We start from the raw sequence: 20,805 nt of genomic DNA on the forward strand, positions 1-20,805 counted from the left end.
ATGTTATCACCCACTCTCAGTGGCAGCCCCTGGCTGACCCTCTGCTAGCCTTGCTGATATCTTTCCTTAGAAAACACTTTCAGGGAAATGAATGCTGCTGTTTAAACAGAACCTCACCTGGGATCACCAATCAATGCTGCATTTTCCCGTTGTCCATCTCTTAGGAAGCCCTTATCCTTTTGTTTAGTGTCCTAACCCCCATAGAGCCATGGGTGTCCAGGCTAATCTAAAATGATTCTGGGCTTTTTGGCACTCTAGGGCACAGTATATCCAAATGCCAGCCAGGCAATTACTGTGAATAGTGAGCTTTCTAGATCCAAAAGCCTGTCCTGGAGGTGTTACAGGATTATTTCATTTGACAGGATGAGGGTTAAGTTGTGGAACTTGTTGCTGGATGATGCAGACAAGGCATCCAGCATAGCTGGGTTTCAAAGAGGGCTTGGACAAACTCCTGGAAGGAAAGTCCATGAACAAATGTTAGGTAGACTTGGGTAAGCCCGACTGATTGTCCCTGGGAGTGAGCAGGAAGGAACAGGATCTAATCTTCCAGATCTGCTCTGCTGGGTACTTCCTAATGACCTGGACCGGCCACAGTTGGAGACAGGATGGACCTTTGGTCTAAGCCAGCACTTCTTGTGTTCAGCATGCGAAAATAAACAAGATGCACTGTTTTGCGACAATTGTCACGTGATGTGGGCCTGTATGTGAACTCTTGCCCAACGTGTGCCAGGATGAAACCATTAGTTAGTCCTCTTCGGGGTTTGTTACAACCCTTACCTGTCCCCAAGGAACCCTGGACACATATAGCCACGGACTTTGTGGTGGACCTGCCACCTTCCCAAGGTAAAACGGTGGTTCGGGTCACAGTAGACCGTTTTTCTAAAATGGCCCACTTTGTCCCTCTGACTAAGCTACCCTCTGCACCAGAATTAGCCTTGTTGTTCACCCAACACATATTCCGAATCCACGGACTCCCTCAGGACATAATCTCTGACCGAGGGCCACAATTTACAGCTCGATACTGGAGAGCTTTATATAAGAAATTTAATGTTCAACTCAGCTTTTCTACCGCATTCTATCCACAAAGCAATGGACAAATGGAACGAATGAATCGCTCCCTAAAGTCATTCCTGAGGACATTAATCAATGACAAACAGGATATTTGGGTGGATCTACTGCCCTGGGCCGAATTTGCTTACAACAATCAGGTACATGCAGCTACAGGGAGTACCCCTTTTCAAATCGTTTATGGAAAGCAGCTTCAGCCACCACTACCAGTACCTGTGCCAGTAACCACACCGGCAGCCCAGTTAACCGCCCAGCATCTGCAAACACTTTGGACGTCTACACAACGAAAGCTCACCAAGGCTGCCTTGCTTGCAAAGAAACACACTGATCGTCATCGCAGACTGGCACCCACATTCCTACCGGGAGACCGAGTCTAGCTCAGCACCAAAAACATTCACTTAAGAACCCCTTCCAAGAAATTGACACCCAAGTACTGCGGTCCCTTCCGTGTTGCGGAGAGAGTTGGGTTAGTCTCCTATCGCTTGCGGCTACCCTCCACTTTACGCATCCATAACGTCTTTCATGTCTCTCTCTTGAAACCGGTACTCTTCTCTAAATTCCACCGACGACCACCAGAAGCTTCCTCTACCCCTACAGCCGAGGATCCCATGTTTCAAGTACGAGAGGTGCTCGATATCCGCTTCTGTAACAGACGATGGGAGTACTTGCTAGCCTGGGAGGGCTGCGGGGATGAAGACAACACCTGGGAACCAGCCCACAACATCCTCGACAAATCTCTGTTACAACAGTTCCATCTCGATCACCCCAACAAGCCTGGCCCTTTGAAGAGGGGGCGTAAACGGGGGAGTACTGTTGCAGTCCCGGTCGCTAAGCTAGCGACCGGGTCCTTACCTCTCCGACCGCCTCCGGAGCCGCGCCGGGAACCGCTACAGTCTCGGCCCTCCAGGCCGCATAGCCGCAGCGTCTCCACGAGGGAGACGCCGCCGACGTCCGAGGTTAGCTCCGCCCCTGAGCGGCAACGCGCGCGCGAAGACCAGGCTTTTAAAGGTCCAGCACCCGGAAGTGCTGAACCGCACTCCTGATGATGTCAGACGCTGGCAGGATATTTAAGCCGGCGTCTGCCCTCTTATCCTTGCCTTGCAACGAGTTCTCTCCCTTGTGGAAGTTCTAGTTGCTGTTCCTGCCTTGGAAACGCCTGTTCCTGTCCTGTTCCAGTTCCTGCTGTCCTCGTGGTTCCAGTTCCTGTTGCCTTTGTACTCCAGTTCCTGTTGTTCCTGGTCCTGATCCCTCAGCTGTCTTCCTGGCTCCTGACCTTGGCTCGCTCCGACTCTTCTTGCTTGCTGCCAGCCTCGACCTTTGACCGTCCAGACGCTCCGTCTTCGCCACGTCCTCCAGTCCCGGGGTTCGGATCCCTATGGGCTCCTCCTGGAGGGATTCCGTTACTTCCGGGTGAAGATATCTCGTTCCAGCAACTGTGTGCTGTCTCCCGGCCTCCAGATCATCTCGGAGCGGCTGCTCCGCATGGCCGGCCCAAGGGTCCACCTTCTAGTCCTGAGCCGTAACACTGAAACTTTTAAAAAAATCTTGATTTCCCCTTCATTGTCTCTTGCAACCATAGCTTGATTTCTGCTTTTGTCTGGCTTGACAAACTTTTACTTTTCTGGTTTACTTTTTCTCTTCTTGTCCTTTTTCCTTGCTCCATTATTTACAAGTAGCAGAGTGTGTTCCCGAAGCCTTATGATTTTGTAGCTGAAGGTATTCTACTAGTTCAAGTCCATGTCGTCCCAATGTGTGGATGGTTAAATAATTTAGCATTGTACTAGGCAGATGTGACAATCAGTCTGAATGTTATTATCCTGCTGATGACTTATTGATTTGCATTAACATTTGCCAATAGAAAATAATGTTATGCTGCTACCTGCTGCCGCATCTGCTTTGCTTTTTAATGGAGAAGGGCATTCCTTTTGTTTTGTTTCGTTACTTTTCATGCATGAATTTGCTTTTATGCATGTATGCGCATTAAAAAAATTTGCATTTTCCATGCAAAAGTAACAAAATGAAACTTAAAAATGCTATTTATATTAAAGAAAAACAAACAAGAAAATGAAATGACAGGAAATAAATCCGATTTTTCCTCTTGCACACTTCTTCTAGTGCTATTGACGGTTTGGTTTAGTCTGCCCAAACAAGGCCCTGCAATTTGTTTGTCTTGGTTGTGAAAAACTAAGGTCCTTCTTTGAAAATTACCATATATTTCTGAGGCTCTGTTTATATGGATCTACTAAGCATGCAGATGTTGCTTGTCTGCAAAAATAATAGAAACAAACAGCTGTTATAGGATATAGGGATAGATAAAACATGGACACATTTCTAATAAGAGCAGGGCTATTATTTGTAATTATTCCAGTAGGGGGCCAATTCACTAGAAGGCTCGTGCACTAAACTGCGAAGGCCAGTTTGTGTGGTTAAATTGCTGTTAGCATGCATTAAATGGGATAACACTGACTATTTGTCCTTTTAATGCACACAGTTCTACCTTCTTTCGCAAATGATCTTTTTAGTGCACGTACTCTTCTCTTTGGTGAATATTCGTACAAAATCAATTCTAAAGTGTGACTGCTGTGCATAATTATGCAAAGTACTTTATTGGCTGTGAAAGGTAAATTAAATATAACAGTTTTGCAAAAGCGACATTGCCAAAAATTTAACTACATCTTAGGGAGATTTCGTTAAGCATTTTATGATAAAGTACACACATTATTTACCTACTGAACTATTGCATATAATGCCGGAACACAAACTCATGCATTTAAAAAATAAAATACTGTGCGCCTTTTCACCAAGTTGCACTCATTTTGGTACTTCAGACTCTAGTGCTTTTCTCTCATTTTAAGGTGAAATTTTAAAACTGGACATGCGCTGAAATTGGGAGATGGGCATGTGTCTAGCCCTTGCACATGTCTGCCCGGTGTTATAAGGTGCCCAGATGCGTGCACAAGTGCTGAAGCATGAATATTTCCCATCAGACAAAAATAGGGCAGGGTGTGGATGGGGAAATGAGCATTTTTGGGTGTGGCCAAGAGATCCTCGACCAAGTAGCTACGTGCCTGGACGTGCGTCCAAGTCCCGTGCTGCGTACCTTTACTTCTGCTACGCAGGAGAGGTGTAAGTCTCAAATAAATTTCCTCGCATCTAGGAAATGTTTGAGCAGTCTATGTGAAATGGGGGGAGTGCAGGCTAATGAACCAGGAGGGTTTGGAGGACCTAGCTGAACACTGGACAAACTGGTGAAACCGGTCATCAGCTGGACGTGCGGCTGCTATAAAATACCCTCACTTTTGTGTCCCTAAGCCAACTTTTATGCTGCTGGATGTGCACAGAAGCTTAAAATTAGATGTACGTTCATGCATGCCTAGGCTGTTTTATAACATGTATGCATATGTGCACGCATGTTATAAAATTACCACGTATTTGGATGCGTGCCAACACACATGTATATGTGCGCTCGCACATCTGAAAATTACCATTCCAGTATCAATGGGAAAGGATTTAAATGAATCAAGCGCTTAGTCATTTTGTTATGGATGGACCACTATCAATAGATCTGTGGGAGAGCTGGATTTGATTTCTAGAACCCCAGGGCTGATAGGAGCAGGGAGCATGACTGCCTTCTATATTTTAATGAGTGTGATGGTTGAGGGCAAATCAAACAAGCCCCTTATTTAATCAGCTCTGGCCCTTTTCCTGGTCAGGCTTAATGCCTTGATGCTGAGGCTAGAAAGAGTCCTCAACAGAACCCATACCATGGATATTTCATCTTGGTTTTCATCTGCTTTCTCCAAACCACGCTCCAAATGTGATAGCATGCTGAAGATTGCAGCACATACAGGCCGATACAGTAAAGTTCGCGGGAGAGCGGGCGAGTGCCCGTTCTCCCGGTGCGCACACAGGCCAGTGTCCTGTGCGTGTGATTCAGTAAACCAAAATATTTAAATTAGGGCCCGTGGTAAAAAGAGGCACTAGGGACACTAGTGCGTCCCTAGCGCCTCTTTTTGGACAGGAGCGGCGGCTGTCAGCGGGTTTGACAGCTGATGCTCAATTTTGCCGGCATCGGTTCTCGAGCCCGCTGATAGCCACAGGTTCAGAAACCGAACGCCGGCAAAATTGAGCGTCCGGTTTTCAAGCCGCGGGCTACTTTTAAATTTTTTTTATTTTTTACTTTTTTAAATTTTTGGGACCTCCAACTTAATATCGCTATGATATTAAGTCGGAGGGTGCACAGAAAAGCAGTTTTAACTGCATTTCTGTGCACTTCCCCAGCGCCGGCAGAAATTAACGCCTACATTTGGGTAGGCGCTAATTTCTTAAAGTAAAATGTGCGGCTTGGCTGCACATTTTACTTACTGTATCGCGCGGGAATGACTAATAGGGCCATCAACTTGCATTTGCATGTTGCGGGCGCTATTAGTCTCGGGGGGGGGGGGGGGGTTGGATGCACGTTTTTGACGCGCTATTACCCCTTACTGATTAAGGGGTAAGCTATCGCGTCAAACGCGCGATCAAATGCCGGTTAACAGTGCACTTCACTGGAGCGCACTGTACTGTATCGGTCTGAAAGTTTACTATCCCTTCAGAAATACGACCATATGGCAAGCAAAGAGACAGAGCAGGAAATTCAGCTGGGCAGGGTGGCTGGACCATTCCAGACTTTGCCATTCCCTGGCTATGTAGTTTTCCCATTAGGTGTTGTCCCTGAAAAGGAACCAGAAAAATACTGCCTCATTCACAAGCTGTTCTATCCAGAGGACAATTCAGTGAATTTCCATCTCTGCTCAGTCCTTGAATCAAGCAATAGCCATTCTCCAGTATTTGGACAAAGTGCAACTCGCGCAGGCATATATCAGATCTTCCTTTCACCTGTTTCCGGTGCACCCTGACGCTTCATTTCTTGCATTTTGCTTTCAAGGGTTCCTACAACTTTGATAAATGCATTCCAATGGCTATTCTATATCTTGATACACTATATCAGTATATCATTCGGACAGTTTCTCAGGTTGAGAAGGCTCTGCTCAACCACAGAAGAATTTAAAGCATGGTCAAAGGAAATGAGCCAGAGGTTTCTTCAAAGGGATTACCCGGCTAAAGTGGTGCGCCGAGCTTTTAAGCGGACATGGTGGAATAATAGGGAATTGTTACTAATTCCGCAGAAAAAAGTTAAGACCGACCGGTTAACTTGTGTTTTACCATATTCTGCAGGCATACAAGATGTGGTGACAAGCATTAAGAAACATTGGCACATCTTGCAATTATATCCTGTTTTCAGAGATCAACCATTAATGGCTTTTAGAAAGGCAATAATATTAAGAATAAGATAGTGCATTCCTTTTTTTAAGCCCCCACAGCTTAAGATAAATGAGATGGTGGGTCATTACCCATGTAATTCCTGTTCGATGTGTGCCAATGCTCATTCAAACATCAGTATACTAGTAGCCAAGCTGAAATACTATGCTCCCATAATAAGAACTTCTTGTGTCACTGACACTCTCGTCTATGTGATCTGGTGCCTGTACGAGTTACTATATGTCGGAAAACACCACGAGGAAATTAAAGACTCATTTAATCAAACTTATAAGTGCTCTAAAATGTGTGAAAATGGAGGCTCCACTTGTACAAGTGGAGAAGGGCCATGTGTTTGAAAATTTGAAATGTACAGTATTAGAGGTCCTCAAAAAAGATGAGCGAGGAGGCAACTTAAACCTCAGGCTGCTACAAAAAGAGCAAAGGTGGATCTTTAAATTACGGATGGTACACCCTGAAGGCCTCAATAAGGAAGTTGATTGGTCGGTATATATGTAATGGAGAAGCTGATTGGTGCAGAGTCAGAGTAAGTGGTTTGTTTAAATAGAGACATTTCCGTTGTATGAAGTCTGAGCGAGAAGCGCCATTTGTTGAAGGTGTGCTGCAGGGCTGAGCCGGGTACAGCCGAAAAAATGAGTAAGTCCCAGTGTTGAAATGGTCAGTTTTGGAAGTAAACATTATTATTCTTAATGAGATTTAGTAAGAAGAAGGTTAATGTGTTCTTTTTTGATAGGTTGAATCCCCTGAAGTAGGCGATAATAGCCGCCGAAACATTGCAATGTTGGGAGTTATTTAACATCAGCAACGCAGAGGGTAGTATTAAAGGAAAACCAGAAAAAGAATTAAAGAAAAGGTTTTTCGATTGAGTGTTGGAACATTGTGATGTCGGTTAAGTCACGGCAAGAAGAACATGGAGGTGTTGGTGAAGTCACAACAAGAAGTTGTGATAAGTTGAATTACGTGTATACATGTGAGCACATTAAAATCTGATACTAATTCCCGTATTATAAAAAGAAAAATTGTGATATCTTTAAAGATTTTGAAATTCCTCATCAATGTTGTTTATTAATGTATCATTATACGGTGAGGATCTGGTAGCCTTATTGGAGAGATTGATATTTTTTCAGTATGAAGGAATTTATTCCATATCTTGTGCATGCTTTGAAAAATTCAGCGCATTTCTCCACTGTGTTGTGGAGAAGATCACAGGGTGTCTGCATATAATACGCTTACCTGAATGACTGTTCATTTGGGGAACCCCTTGAATTGCAGTTACTTGCTGGCTGCCTTCCAGAAAACCACTACAAATTTTGGTGTCACTTTAGCCTAATGCAAAACTGAGGCACCTTCATCTTCCATCGTATTCCTGGACATAGAGTTAGATGTACAGGCAAGAGTTTCTAGGCTCCCGCCTGGGAAGGTTGCAGACTATAATGATCTTTAGCCACTATGGCATGTGCAAAAAAGGAAATGCTCAAACACTTTCTATCTCTCATGGGCTTGCTTAGCTTTGCTTATTGGGTTATCCCTATGGACTGGATCTGTTTTTACAGCATGGGTTTAGCCATGGCTGAAAAATGCATCAGATACGCAGGACAATCCTTTGCCCTTACCATATGACAGGGCAAAGGTAGCGCCGGCACCATTTTGGTTCCTGTCACCCGACGTCACGAGTGCAGGAGATCGCTCCCGGACCCCCGCTGGACCCCCAGGGACTTTTGGCCAGCTTGGGGGGGCCTCCTGACCCCCACAAGACTTGCCAAAAGTCCAGCGGGGGTCCGGGAGCGACCTCCTGCACTCGGGCCGTATTGCCAATATTCAAAATGGCGCCGGCGCTACTTTTGCCCTCACTATACCCCCGCTGGACTTTTGGCAAGTCTTGTGGGGGTCAGGAGGCCCCCCCAAGCTGGCCAAAAGTCCCTGGGGGTCCAGCGGGGGTCCAGGAGCGATCTCCTGCACTCGTGACGTTGGGTGACAGGAACCAAAATGGCGCCGGTGCTACCTTTGCCCTGTCATATGGTAAGGGCAAAGGGCCACCGGCGCCATTTCTAACACAGCCGTGGCCCGAGAGCAGGAGATCGCGCCGGGACCCCCCCACTGGACCCCAGGTAATTTAAAACATTTTGGGGGGTTCGGGAGGGTGGGGGATTTGTTTTAAAGGGTCGGGGTGGGTTTTAGGGTTGTTTTGGTGTGCCGGTTTTCCCGCCATCCCCCGATTTACGATTTTTTAACAAAAAAAACCATGACGATCAGATTTCCCTCCCCCCCCCTAGCCAAAATCGATTGTTAAGACGATCGATCACACGATTCACATCCCTACTACCTGTTGCTATTGCCATCCTTGTTTCTCCCCTACTCAAGTGCTAGTTTTCCTTGTTTGTTTTGTCTGTACTAGAGATGTGAATCGTGTGATCGATCGTCTTAACGATCGATTTCGGCTGGGGGGGGAGGGAATCAGATCGTCGCGGTTTTGTTTTTGTAAATATCGTGTAAATCGTAAATCGGGGGAGGGCGGGAAAACCGGCAAAATAAAACATCCCTAAAACCCACCCCGACCCTTTAAAATAAATCCCCCACCCTCCCGAACCCCCCCAAAATGCCTTAAATTACCTGGGGTCCAGTGGGGGGGAGGGGAAGGGGGAGAGTGGGAAAACCGGCACACTAAAACATCCCTAAAACCCACCCCGACCCTTTAAAATAAATCCCCCACCCTCTCAAACCCCCCCAAAATGCCTTAAATTACCTGGGGTCCAGAGTGGGGGTCCCGGTGTGATCTTTTACTCTCGGGCCTGCGGTGCATTGTAGAAATGGCACCGGTGCTACCTTTGCCCTGTCACAGGTCAAAGGTAGCGCCGGCGCCATTTTGTTTTTTGTCCCCCGACGTCAGGAGCGTAGGAGATCGCTCCCGGACCCCCGCTGGACCCCCAGGGACTTTTGGCCAGCTTGGGGGGGCCTCCTGACCCCCACAAGACTTGCCAAAAGTCCAGCGGGGGTCCGGGAGCCACCTCCTGCACTCGAATCGTTTTGCCGTACGGCCGGCGCCATTTTGTGCAAAATGGCGCCGGCCGTACGGCAACACGATTCGACTGACAGGGCAAAGGTAGCGCCGGCGCCATTTCTATAACGCACCGCAGGCCCGAGAGTAAAAGATCACACCGGGACCCCCGCTCTGGACCCCAGGTAATTTAAGGCATTTTGGGGGGGTTCGGGAGGGTGGGGGATTTATTTTAAAGGGTCGGGGTGGGTTTTAGGGTTGTTTTAGTGTGCCGGTTTTTCCGCCCTCCCCCTTCCCCTCCCCCTTCCCCCGATTTACGATTTTTGACGATAAATCGGGGGAATTCCTATTGTATCGCGCTTCTAACGATTTTTGACGATTTAAAATATATCGGACGATATTTTAAATTGTCAAAAAACGATTCACATCCCTAGTCTGTACAAGTTTTAAAACAATTTGCCAGTGTGGTATTTGCCTGAAGTTCTCTATTATGTCGAATTGGGTGAAATGTAGGAAAGGGGACTCTTTGGGGGTGAAAGGGGAGGGGGATCTGGGCACAGGACTCATTTCTCCCAGTGCTATTCAGAACCCCACAATCCCACTCTGTACTCCCCTACCCACAGGGGCACACCTCCCTCCCTTGACAGCAGGGTCCCTGTATTACCCGAGGGCAGCACTACACCAGATTGATGAGAACTGAACTGTGCCATGCATCCAAATGGCAGATGAAATTTAATGTGGACAAGTGCAAGGTGTTGCACATAGGGAAAAATAACCCATGCTGTAGTTACACGATGTTAGAGGATAACAGGGTAAAAGGGAAGCTATTTAACTAGGTGGGTTAGAAAGTCCTATCCCTTAGCAGGCAAAATGGGAATGAACTGGGAAAATGGCCAATTGTATTTGCACACGTGCCTTATAAAATTTCCCCACCTACATGCTAGAGGGGGGATATGATAGAGGGGGGATATGATAGAGGTCTTTAAGATCATGAGAGGTCTTGAACAAGTAGATGTGACTCGGTTATTTACACTTTCGAATAATAGAAGGACTAGGGGGCATTCCATGAAGTTAGCAAGTAGCACATTTAAGACTAATCAGAGAAAATCTTTTTCACTCAACGCACAATAAAGCTCTGGAATTTGTTGCCAGAGAAGGTAGTTAGTGCAGTTAGTGTAGCTGGGTTCAAAAAAGGTTTGGATAAGTTCTTGGAGGAGAAGTCCATTAATGGCTATTAATCAATTATACTTAGGGAATAGCCACTGCTATTAATTGCATCAGTAGCATGGGTTCTTCTTAGTGTTTGGGTAATTGCCAGGTTCTTGTGGCCTGATTTTTGGCCTCTGTTGGAAACAGGATGCTGGGCTTGATGGACCCTTGGTCTGTCCCAGCATGGCAATTTCTTATGTTCTTATGTTCCATTCATGTCTCCATACCTCGATGGGATGGGGGGCCAGAGCCTTTGCAAGTCTTTACAGGTTATAGCAAGTGACTAAGTTAAGAGCTAAGCTTTGATGGAAGTGCTCCTAGAGAAAACTTAGCAAACCTGGCTTCTATGGCCAGTTGCATTGAAGCTGGCATAAAGTTGAGGCAATATATGTATGAGCTGAATTACTAAGATTGACGGCGCTGGTCACCCCAAGAGAAAAGACCAGTTATTGTTGGCCTTTTGCATTGTATTTACATTTTCCAGCTTGTGTTATTGTCATGCTGCAGCCAGAATTCACCGTATAAAGTTCAAGAAAATTCTCCTGTGCGGACATGTCGTCATTTGGCTTAAATGTGTGATGAAGGATGCTAGCCTGAGCACATGATCACATGCATGTGTTGAGTACTTTGCAATCATGTTTAAATAAAATGAAACCCCCTCTCTGGAAGACAGAGTTGCCAGTTGGCTCCAGATTTTTTAGAACCGATTGATCCAGTCCTGGTTTTACTCTCTTGCATGCAAGTACTTACTGTCTTGATTTTCTTAGGGAATACAATAGGAAAATCAGAATAAGTCTCAGCATGCAGTGGGGTAAAACCAGAACTTGATCAACCTGTCCTGAAAATCTGGAGCCAGTTGTCAACCCTACTGGCAGAGGATCCCTGATGCAGGGGCTACAGGAAAATCCCAGGGCTGTCTTTAGTCTCCCGGACCTCTATGACGCTCTTTCACTGGGGGCTGAGGTTCTCCAGCGGAGGTCTGAACTTCAGGTACTCTAGGTGCTGTGATGGGGTAACCAGGATGCACAGTCATTCTCACTCTTTGCTCAATACTCACAGTAGAGGGTTAGTTGATCCAAGAGGACACACTTGAATGAAGGCTCAGAGTCCAAAAGTGGTGTTCAAATCATAAAAAGGTTTACTTTAATTTAAAATGTAGTATCCATGTAAGGATTCCAAAAATCATAAATAAGATGAGAAAAATACAAATAAAAATACACACATACCTTTGCCCCTGGTGCCTCTTTTGATGACCTGCCTTCTCTCTATTGTGTCCTGGCTCCAATTCCAAAATATTCCAGGGGTGTAAGAAAAAAACTTCCCCCAGCTTCAAAAATTGATGGATTCTCCCAAAAAAACTTCTCAAAATGCTCCAAAACCCAATTTGTCTTCCACCTTGCTGTTAAATGAGCACAAGATGCAAAATCGGGGATCCAGCCTTTCCTTCCAGGGGTGTTCCTTCTCAGTGATGAACTGATCCAAAATATCAAAAATCACTTCTCCAATCTTCTCAAAACCTTTAAATCCAAAATAACCTTCTCAAATGACTAGGCCTTGAGAACCTACACAGAAATCTCCTCACACATTCTTTTACACTGTGAGATCCTGGATTGATCTCTTCACTGTACCATTAACTCTTTTCTCACCAATCCTGTGCCACCAACCCTTTCAATGTCTCCTAACTTTCTGACTCTGTATATGCTCATAGGCAATAAATACCCCTGAGACCCATCCTAAAAATAGCCCAAAAGCTGGAAGGCACAAGATATGCAAAAAGCCCACAGCAAAAATCCCAAGATGACCACTAGGGAAAATGTTTGTGAGGGTTCTAACCTCTGCTGTAGAAAGACGTTCTATAGCTACATGTAATGGTGGCGTTACACACTTACCAAACATTTTCCCTGTTTCCATCTGCTGGGGCATTTTTAGATCCCAGGTGTTGACCATTTCCTCTGTTTTGGGATTGCTCATACTCCCTTTTATAAACTGGGTCAAGCATGCTCAAATTGTGTTTGGCTGTAGTCTTGAATTTTAGAAGTATTGTAGTTTTGCTGCTGGTAATACCAGGAGGCCCCATGGCCTACAAGAAGGGATAACAAGGAGAAATCCTGTTTTTTGTGCCTTCATGGATCAGGAAGGGTTTTTCCTTTGTGGAGAGAATTTTTGCCTTACATAGTTTTGGGGCTGTTATTTTGTGATTTGACCAACCTTGGAGGAAGGCCCTCCTTCCTGGACGGAGCAAGATTGAGACTGCCTGCCTCTCTATCAGTCAAATAGGCTTTCAGTGCTCAGAAAGAAAGTTATTGGACTGAAGAGAAGTTATTGTTGACTTTTTTTTTTAATTTTTATTTTTAGGGGAGAAATTGTTTTGCCCTTCACCTCCCTACCCCATCTTTTGAAGCCTTTAGAACCACTGGAGGAAGGACACTGATTCAATTTGGGAGATGGATAAGGAGACAGTAAACTAGGATTCATTTATTCTTCTGTTCATGATGATGATGATTTTTGCCATTCTTGCATGGATATTGCATTTTAAGTTGCAGTAAACCTTTTTCTTTTGAACACCACTCCCATATTACTGCATGGTTTTGTTACCTCCCAATTGAGAACTGTTTGGAAGAAGACAAACTTGTGGACATTGAGGGTGAGAAGTCAGAGACAGTGTGAGACACGACATGCAACACCGTGGGCCCTGGAGGCATAAATCTTCCTCCCTGGAACCCTTGTGTCCAGGTTGGGAAGTCTTGCACGCATGAGCGAAAGATTAGAGGTCCAAGAAGGTGGGAAAAGCCTTTGGCATTGCTGTAACCTTCAGATTAAGGACTTTAAAACCAAAAGGGGATTACAGATGGTACCCCATCAGGGACCCGACAGGGTGAACATGGTGGAGGATGACAATGAATTTTCTATTTTTCAGCATTTATATAGACTTAGTATTTTTGGCCTAAGACCATTAAAACTTAACAAAATGGCGCAGTTATCGCCATGGAAAGATCCAGATGGCGATTGTGGGTCAAAACCACAAAGACGAGATGTTTGTGCAGAGAGTGGTAGATTTTTAAACCTACACATGCGCGTCTATGTGCGCGCGCTTCTTGGCAAGCACACATGGATGCACCAGTTTTATAACATGCACGTGCCAGCGCGTGCATCTTATAAAATCTGGGTGCCACGTAATTAAGGAGTGGACTGGGAGGGTACTTCCCTACCCCCTATATAACCTCCCTTCCCATTCCCCTCTCTTCTCTACCCCTATCTCTATCCTATCTAACACCACAATTTTTTTTTTACCTTTTGCTCCTCAACAGGAGCATTAGTAAGTTGCCACTCTTCTGGCCACTTCCTGCCCCGCCTCCTCTCCGCCCCTTTCCCTGGTCCCGACACTTATTCGCGTACCGCGGTTTATGCGCGTGACTGGGCCCACTTGAAAATTGGCCCCGTGCACGTAAGGCCCAGCCACGTGTGTAAACCCCGGGATTTACGCGTGCTGGGTTTTTAAAATCCACCCGAGAATCTACACTCCTCAGTGTTACTCCATGGGCAATGTGCATGGTCTCTGCCCATGGAGTAAGGCTGAAGAGGATCTGAGTTGGCCTGCATTGAGTTCCGAGATGCTTCTGACCCACAATTCAGTCACTGGAGAGAGATGGCTGGCCTATCTGCATCCTGGGTGGGAGATGTCATCCTGCCATTATGCCCAGACTAGGATCAGACCCAATCAACCAGAGAACTAGCAAGCAGTCTAACCAGCGGGGCCGATGCTAGCACCATACTGCATGTATTCTATCTCCGGGGCTGACTACAGTTAACTCTGATAGGGTGTTCAATGATGGGCGCTGTCCAATGTATGGAGTGCCACACCTTCCAGAAGCTACAGTCAGTAGCATTACAAAGTTGTTGATGCTGTGCCCTGATGTTCTGTGAGGCTGATGCCAGTGCTGGATTGGTTTGGACTGAGTCGACAGTGGTGGATGCGATATCCCAACTAGGGATTGGGAATGGCCTTGTCTTTTCATTGCTGGCTGAGACTGAGGGGAGTGCAGAGAGTAGCAGGATCTGGTGCCAAACCCACAAGGCTGAAGTCTTGAGGGAGCTTACTGAACCCATGATCACAGTGACCACTGAAATGGGCCTGGATTTTCCTTTTGAGTGTGAGACATATTCAGAAGGGGCCTCCTCCTACATTTGGGAAAGAGGTCAGTTTTCCCATTGTTAACAAGGAAGCAAGTCCTACCAGAACAGCACATGTCAGCGGCATGACTAGGGCGGTGATAGGAGAAAGTGAACCGCTGAGAGGCCAAACTGGACAATATAGGCTGCGAACCAGGCCTATACATTCGGCCAGCTCAGTATCCTAGTGAGTGCCAATGTTGTTCTGATGAGGGGTCAACAAAATCCCAATCCCCAAGGAGGGGGCTGTAACTTCAATTCTAGAGCGTGGAATGTCGCAGTGTCTACAGAAAGTGTGAGGAGTTGTTTTGCGATTGTGACCCCACACAAAAAGTGCTGGTGAAAGGACCCGAAACAATATTGGAGTTTTGTCAGCTGTGATTGGACAGTTTGTTTCCCTATTTGAGGTCAGGAGTTTCACCCAGAGGCTCATCTAGCAGTGTGTTGTCCCCTGTTTCCTCAAGTAGTGGGCAGGATGAAGATTTGCCGATGTCACCATGTGAAGTGGCTGCCTGAAGTATAGTACCCCAAAGGCTGGTTGATTTGGAGGTGCTAAACCATCCCGTATGATGTGAGGTACAAGACCAGTCCTAGATAGTTATTAGCACTACCGAGAGAAGGCAAAACCTCAAGTGGGCCTCACAAACGGAGTTGTTCATATGGAAAAAAAACAGATCATTGTTTGTACTGAGATATCCCTATGTTCCGGTTTATATCATAAACTATTTTGAATGACATCAGGAGAAATTGATCTGGGAGTACGCAGAGAGGTGTGTGAAAAAAGACAAAACTGATTATAATTTTGTCCGTAGTCACCTACAGAACAGCACTGACATGGCCAGACGAGTAAAGGAGATGAAATGAGTAAGAGACGTCTGTCAATGTAACCATTTTTCCATGGATTGTATGGGATCCAAAGGGCACACAAAAGAATTTCTATTGGGGCTGTCTTCTTCTGCCACTTCCCCTATTTTGCCAGGTCCCAAGCAGTGGATCTTTCTATGGAGGAATGCTTTAACGTTTTAGGCCCAGGCAGTGAAATGGACACCTTCCTGAGGTGAGCCGCTGGCCTCTCTAATAGTGTTAATGCTGCAGGAACAGGGTGGTGGTGGATGTTCATGATTGTTTCAAAAATCACAAGATTAGAACTTCTTATATGCAATCAAGGGATCTCAAATAATAATGTCCAACTTTACTAGCAAAAGAAGAAGAAGCAATCAAAACAATAGATGTCTGACTTTAAGAAGACATTATAAATGTGGCAAATGTATTAATTGTTGCAACACTTTGAATTTAAAAGAATTTTGCAATCCATTTGACAATTGGGTGTATGGTTTGAAACATTTCACTACCTGTGATTCCAATTAAATCATTTATGCAATTCAGTGCCCGTGCCATTTTTTGTATATAGGCAAAACAATTAGGGTATTGAGAATAGGTATGAGTGAACATAAGAGTTGTCTAAAAACAAATAAAAAAGAAGTGCCTATTGTCAAGATTTGAACCATAATTTCAATAGTTCAAAATGTTTTGCTATTGATTGAGTGAATAATAACATCAGAGTAGGAGACTGGGAAAAACAGCTACATCAACTTGAGCAATGATGGATCTTTCATTTAAAAACTATGGAGCCTTATTGACTTAGTTCAATGATTGAATGGAATTCTTTTTATTAAATCCTTTTATTTAATCAGTTAGTAATTTTCTCAGTAAGCCTTATGACTTTAAATATAGGGTGCATGCGCAGGCGTTTTTTGACATTGATTTTGAGTAGAGAATGAGTGCCGCTCCGATTATAAGCATTTTGGATTAGAAAGAAATGTAAGAGAATGAGAACTTAAAAATTAGCATGGTTCTATATTCTACATGTAGTAGCATTTTTGGACTGTTTATTTTTAGACTTCCACCCTGAGACAGCCTAGTCTGTGAAAAGATTGGCCAACGTTAGCGGTTTATTAGTCTGAAACTTTGATTGAAGAGAAATACTATGCTAAGATAAGTTCTCTTTTTTTTATATAAAGAAAAAATACTTAAAAATTATGGTTTAAGGTGATTAAAGATTCATGGATGGATGGAGGCTTTTCTGACCAATGATTGCAAACACAGTGACATTCTTAGTTCGTTGAACAAGATATGTCAGAAGTCTGAGGTCTTTTCCTTCATTTTTTCACATTCATTTGAATCCAAGATTTTTCACATTAAGATTTAACATTTAAGTGAAAGATTTATTGCGTCGCAAGTTGGTATCCAAAGGGCACACAAAGGAATTTCTGTTGGGGCTGTCTTCTTCTGCCACTTCCCCTATTCTTTGCCAGGTCCCAAGCAGTGGATCTTTCTATGGAGGAATGGTTTAAGCTTTTAGGCCCAGGCAGTGAAATGAATCCTTCCTGAGGTGAGCCGCTGGCCTCTCTAATAGTGTTAATGCTGCAGGAACAGGGTGGTTGTGGATGTTCAAAAAGAAATTTTACTTTGATTTAGCAGAATTAAATAATCTCCAATCAATGTGCTACTTGTTTTGCTTCACATCTGTGGTCAGTCTGGGACATACATAGGGAAACTCTCTTCTTTCCTCCGTGCAGCTCTCCTATTCACTACTCTCTGGAAGGAGCTCACCCCCCTTCTTGTCTGCAGGGCAGGGGTCCCAGCTAGGAAGGGAATCCTATTGAGGGGCTCCCATAAATCCCGAAAAATATTGTACCTGCAGTCCAACAGAGTCCCGGACGTTCCCAGCTTCTGTCCTGCGTTCCCCATGGTTCTCCAATTAAACTTGAATCTTCTGCTCCAACCTCCTCCTGCATTTCGACCTCTTAGGGGGAAAGGTGCTTTCCTGGATGCCAGCAAGGTTTTTCTCAGCTCAGCCTCCCAGTGAGGAGGGGGTGGTACAAGAAAATCCTCCTCGCCAAAAACACAACTCTTTAAAAATCCCTAACTTCACCAGCGGGTGAGGAGTCACTGTAGTCCTTTCACTGGCTAGAAAGGTATAGACAGGTCTTCTCCCTCCTGTCCTTCGGTTACCAGAGTTGACACAACAGCAGGAACAGGATTTACCCGGGCATAACCAAAATTGCGAAAAATCTTCTTGCTAAAGTCCTTTCTACTCCCAAGACGGGATAGCCCCGGCCAGACTAGGAATGCACTGGAACTGAACAACTCCCAACCCAGTTCAGCTCAGGAACAAAACTCAGCTCTTCCCTCATCAAAACCAAAACAAAACTAACAGCACACGCTAAGGCTCCAACCCCCACCTCTTCTGGACAGGGACTAAACCATTACAGACATCCTCAGGGGCCTGTGCTGCAGAAAATGGCATATCCCACAAGCTGTCACCTACCAGGGCAGGGATCTATGTTGACCTGGTGGGAGACCGGGGGAGGTCCCTACATAAACATGCAGCCCATATATCATCGGGTGGATGGGTCTATGAGTTGCTTCCAGATTGAGAGTCTGCTTCCAAATGGCATGATAGTCAAGAAGCCTGATGCTGGATATTATGACCCTTTACCAGTAGGAATTGATGACAAAGAAGGGCAGTTAGTGAGGCTGAGCCATTTCCTGTTTAGAAGGGTGGTCTGAACTGTGTTTAATGCTGTTGATGTTTGCGCTGTTGAAATGGATTGCGCTGTTGAAATGGATGGATAGTGATTATTGAAGAAGACTGTATAGTGTATATATTTTGCCTCTCTGGGGGAGGGTGTGCTCATTACTAGCAACGGTAACATGGAATAGACTTAGTTTTTGGGTACTTGCCAGGTTCCTATGGCCTGGATTGGCCACTGTTGGAAACAGGATGCTGGGCTTGATGGACCCTTGGTCTGACCCAGTATGGCATGTTCTTATGTTCTCTCTCTCTTGTTTCTTCAGCCCAGCTACCTCAGTCAAGCCTTCAGTTAGCAGTCAGCTGGCCAGGAAGATGCCATCAAAGAGAGAAAGAAGATTTGCTGCTATTCTGGAATTGATTGGGGCATTCATTTTAATCCCATATGGGGGTGGGAATGTTATTGATTACTGAAAATTGGGGGTTACTGTGTTTGTGTCTTGCTTTCCTCCAAAGATGTGAAACTTTCACAGATGGGGTGCTGGAATATTGGGGTGCTGTTTCTCTAATTATTGAGAGTTTATAAATGCTGTTGGGGATGCTAAATTATTGATGCCATCCATTTGGGGATATTGTGTCAGGCATTTATTATAAAAGATGAAAATCTTTTAGAAAATACTAAAACATCTTTTAAAAAAACCCCTCATAAATAGCTGGTGTTCCGTATATTTCTTTTGGCAGTTGATGACTAACATTGATTCCATTTCAGGTGATTTATCTTTTCCCTCTCATGTTTTCTTTATATTGGTCTGAGTGTGAATTTTCTTGAAGTACTTTAAGGAGTTATGGCCAAGTTTCCTCACTCAGGAAGCTCCAAGGGCTTACCCAACAAGATGTATGGCATTCTCCTCCTGGGAATGCACAAGTGGTTTTGAGGGGGGGGTTCATATTTTTTCTATTGTTCTCTGCTGAGGCTAACATAGGTGACTCTGCTGCTTGGAAAGTGACCTCCTTTCCAGTAATGCTCCTTTGTGTGTGGGTCCTTTGGCGTATGGCTATGATCACTGTTCCCTACTCCTTTGGTGGAAGGGACAAAGTTGTACCCGCTGTTCCCTGCAGTTTTCTGTAGAAGGGGCCCAAGTGTGCCCAGACTGGGGCTGGTTCCCCAGAGGTGGAGATTGGTTTTTACCATTCTCTTTCTGGTTCTCCAGCCCTGGACAGCTATCTTCGGTTAAATATTTTGAGGAGATTAAGTAGGTGTTTTCATATTGTTCTTCATCTAGAAGAGCTAGCTTGTGATAATGTTATTATCTAGTTATTCCTGTGTGAGAATAAAATGCCCATTTATTGTTTTTTGATGAATAGATGACTGGTTATGGACTGTGGGCAACTTAGGCAGAACTGGAGCAATGAGATTGAGTTAGACATGACAGCGAAGCAATATTTGAATTGCTTTAAATGAATTTGCACTCTCACACATAGTAGTGACCTGCGGGAAATGCAATATAAATTTATAAAGCATTATTACATTCCTAGACAGCTTATAAAATGAGGTTGACCTCTTCTGAAACATATGTTAAATGCAAGGTGGCACCTGGAAATTTAGAACATCAGTTTTGGGTCTAATCTATTAGTTCATTTTGGAGGCGAGTGATAAGCTATGTTCAGAAGATTACCAATATAGAATTGCCGTACCAACCACATGTTTTGCTTTTTCACAATTTAGTTGGACTGGCGAGGGAGCCAAAAGCTTTCCAGACTTCAGATATGCAAAGTGCTAGTATTAGCAAAGAGAGTGATACTGTACAATTGGCTTAATGAATTCCCACCAACGATCACTCAATAGAAAAACCATTTCTATCATATGTGTCTTTGTGAAAAGTATGTGGAACAAATGGACATACATAAACATGGAAAGACTTTTTTTTGTTGATTTGGAATTCATATGTATAAGCCAGGAGCTTAATTCTTAATGATTATTAAGTTGTAGATTTCTTACCTTGAGCCCAGTATTTAAGGGGCTGGAGAGATGGCGATAAGAACTGTGCTACCTGGGAGGGAGGGTTACTGAGGGATTTGATTCAGTTTGTTATTGTAATATGAATAACGATATGAGCTATGGGCAGAACAAACCATAGAGCTCGATCCTTTTTGTAGTTGCATTTCTGCTGTAGTTGTATTTGTTTGAAAAATGAATAAAAAAAATGTAAATATAAAATGCTTCGAGTTGAAAAGCTAGGGCGGATATAGTCACACTTGGATATGAGCACCCCCAGATGACCAACTCTTAGAATTTCATGTGCATTTTCACAAACATGAAATGTGCTATGTATTGTGTTATTGTGCCTATGGAAGGAGGGGACAGAAGAAATCTGAATCAGTCTCCTGCTCCAACATTTTTCTTTTTTGGGTGGTGTAGGATATAACGGTAGCTCTGTAACACTTACCAAACATTTTCCCTGTTTCTATCTGCTATGAGATTTTTGCATTTTTGGATCCTCCCCAGGTA

General features: G+C 44.6%; 1 long non-coding RNA gene across 1 annotated transcript in view; it reads left to right on the top strand.

Moving 5' to 3' along the window:
• Positions 1–20,352, top strand: part of LOC115091490 — a 33,021-nt gene extending 12,669 nt beyond the window's left edge. The window contains exon 3 of the long non-coding RNA XR_003856727.1: positions 18,623–20,352. This is a non-coding gene — a long non-coding RNA (uncharacterized LOC115091490). The remainder of the gene's footprint in view (positions 1–18,622) is intronic.
• The last annotated feature ends 453 nt before the right edge of the window (positions 20,353–20,805 follow it).

The sequence above is a fragment of the Rhinatrema bivittatum genome, chromosome 5 (assembly GCF_901001135.1).
Source record: "Rhinatrema bivittatum chromosome 5, aRhiBiv1.1, whole genome shotgun sequence".
In the NCBI taxonomy this organism is placed as follows: domain Eukaryota; kingdom Metazoa; phylum Chordata; class Amphibia; order Gymnophiona; family Rhinatrematidae; genus Rhinatrema; species Rhinatrema bivittatum.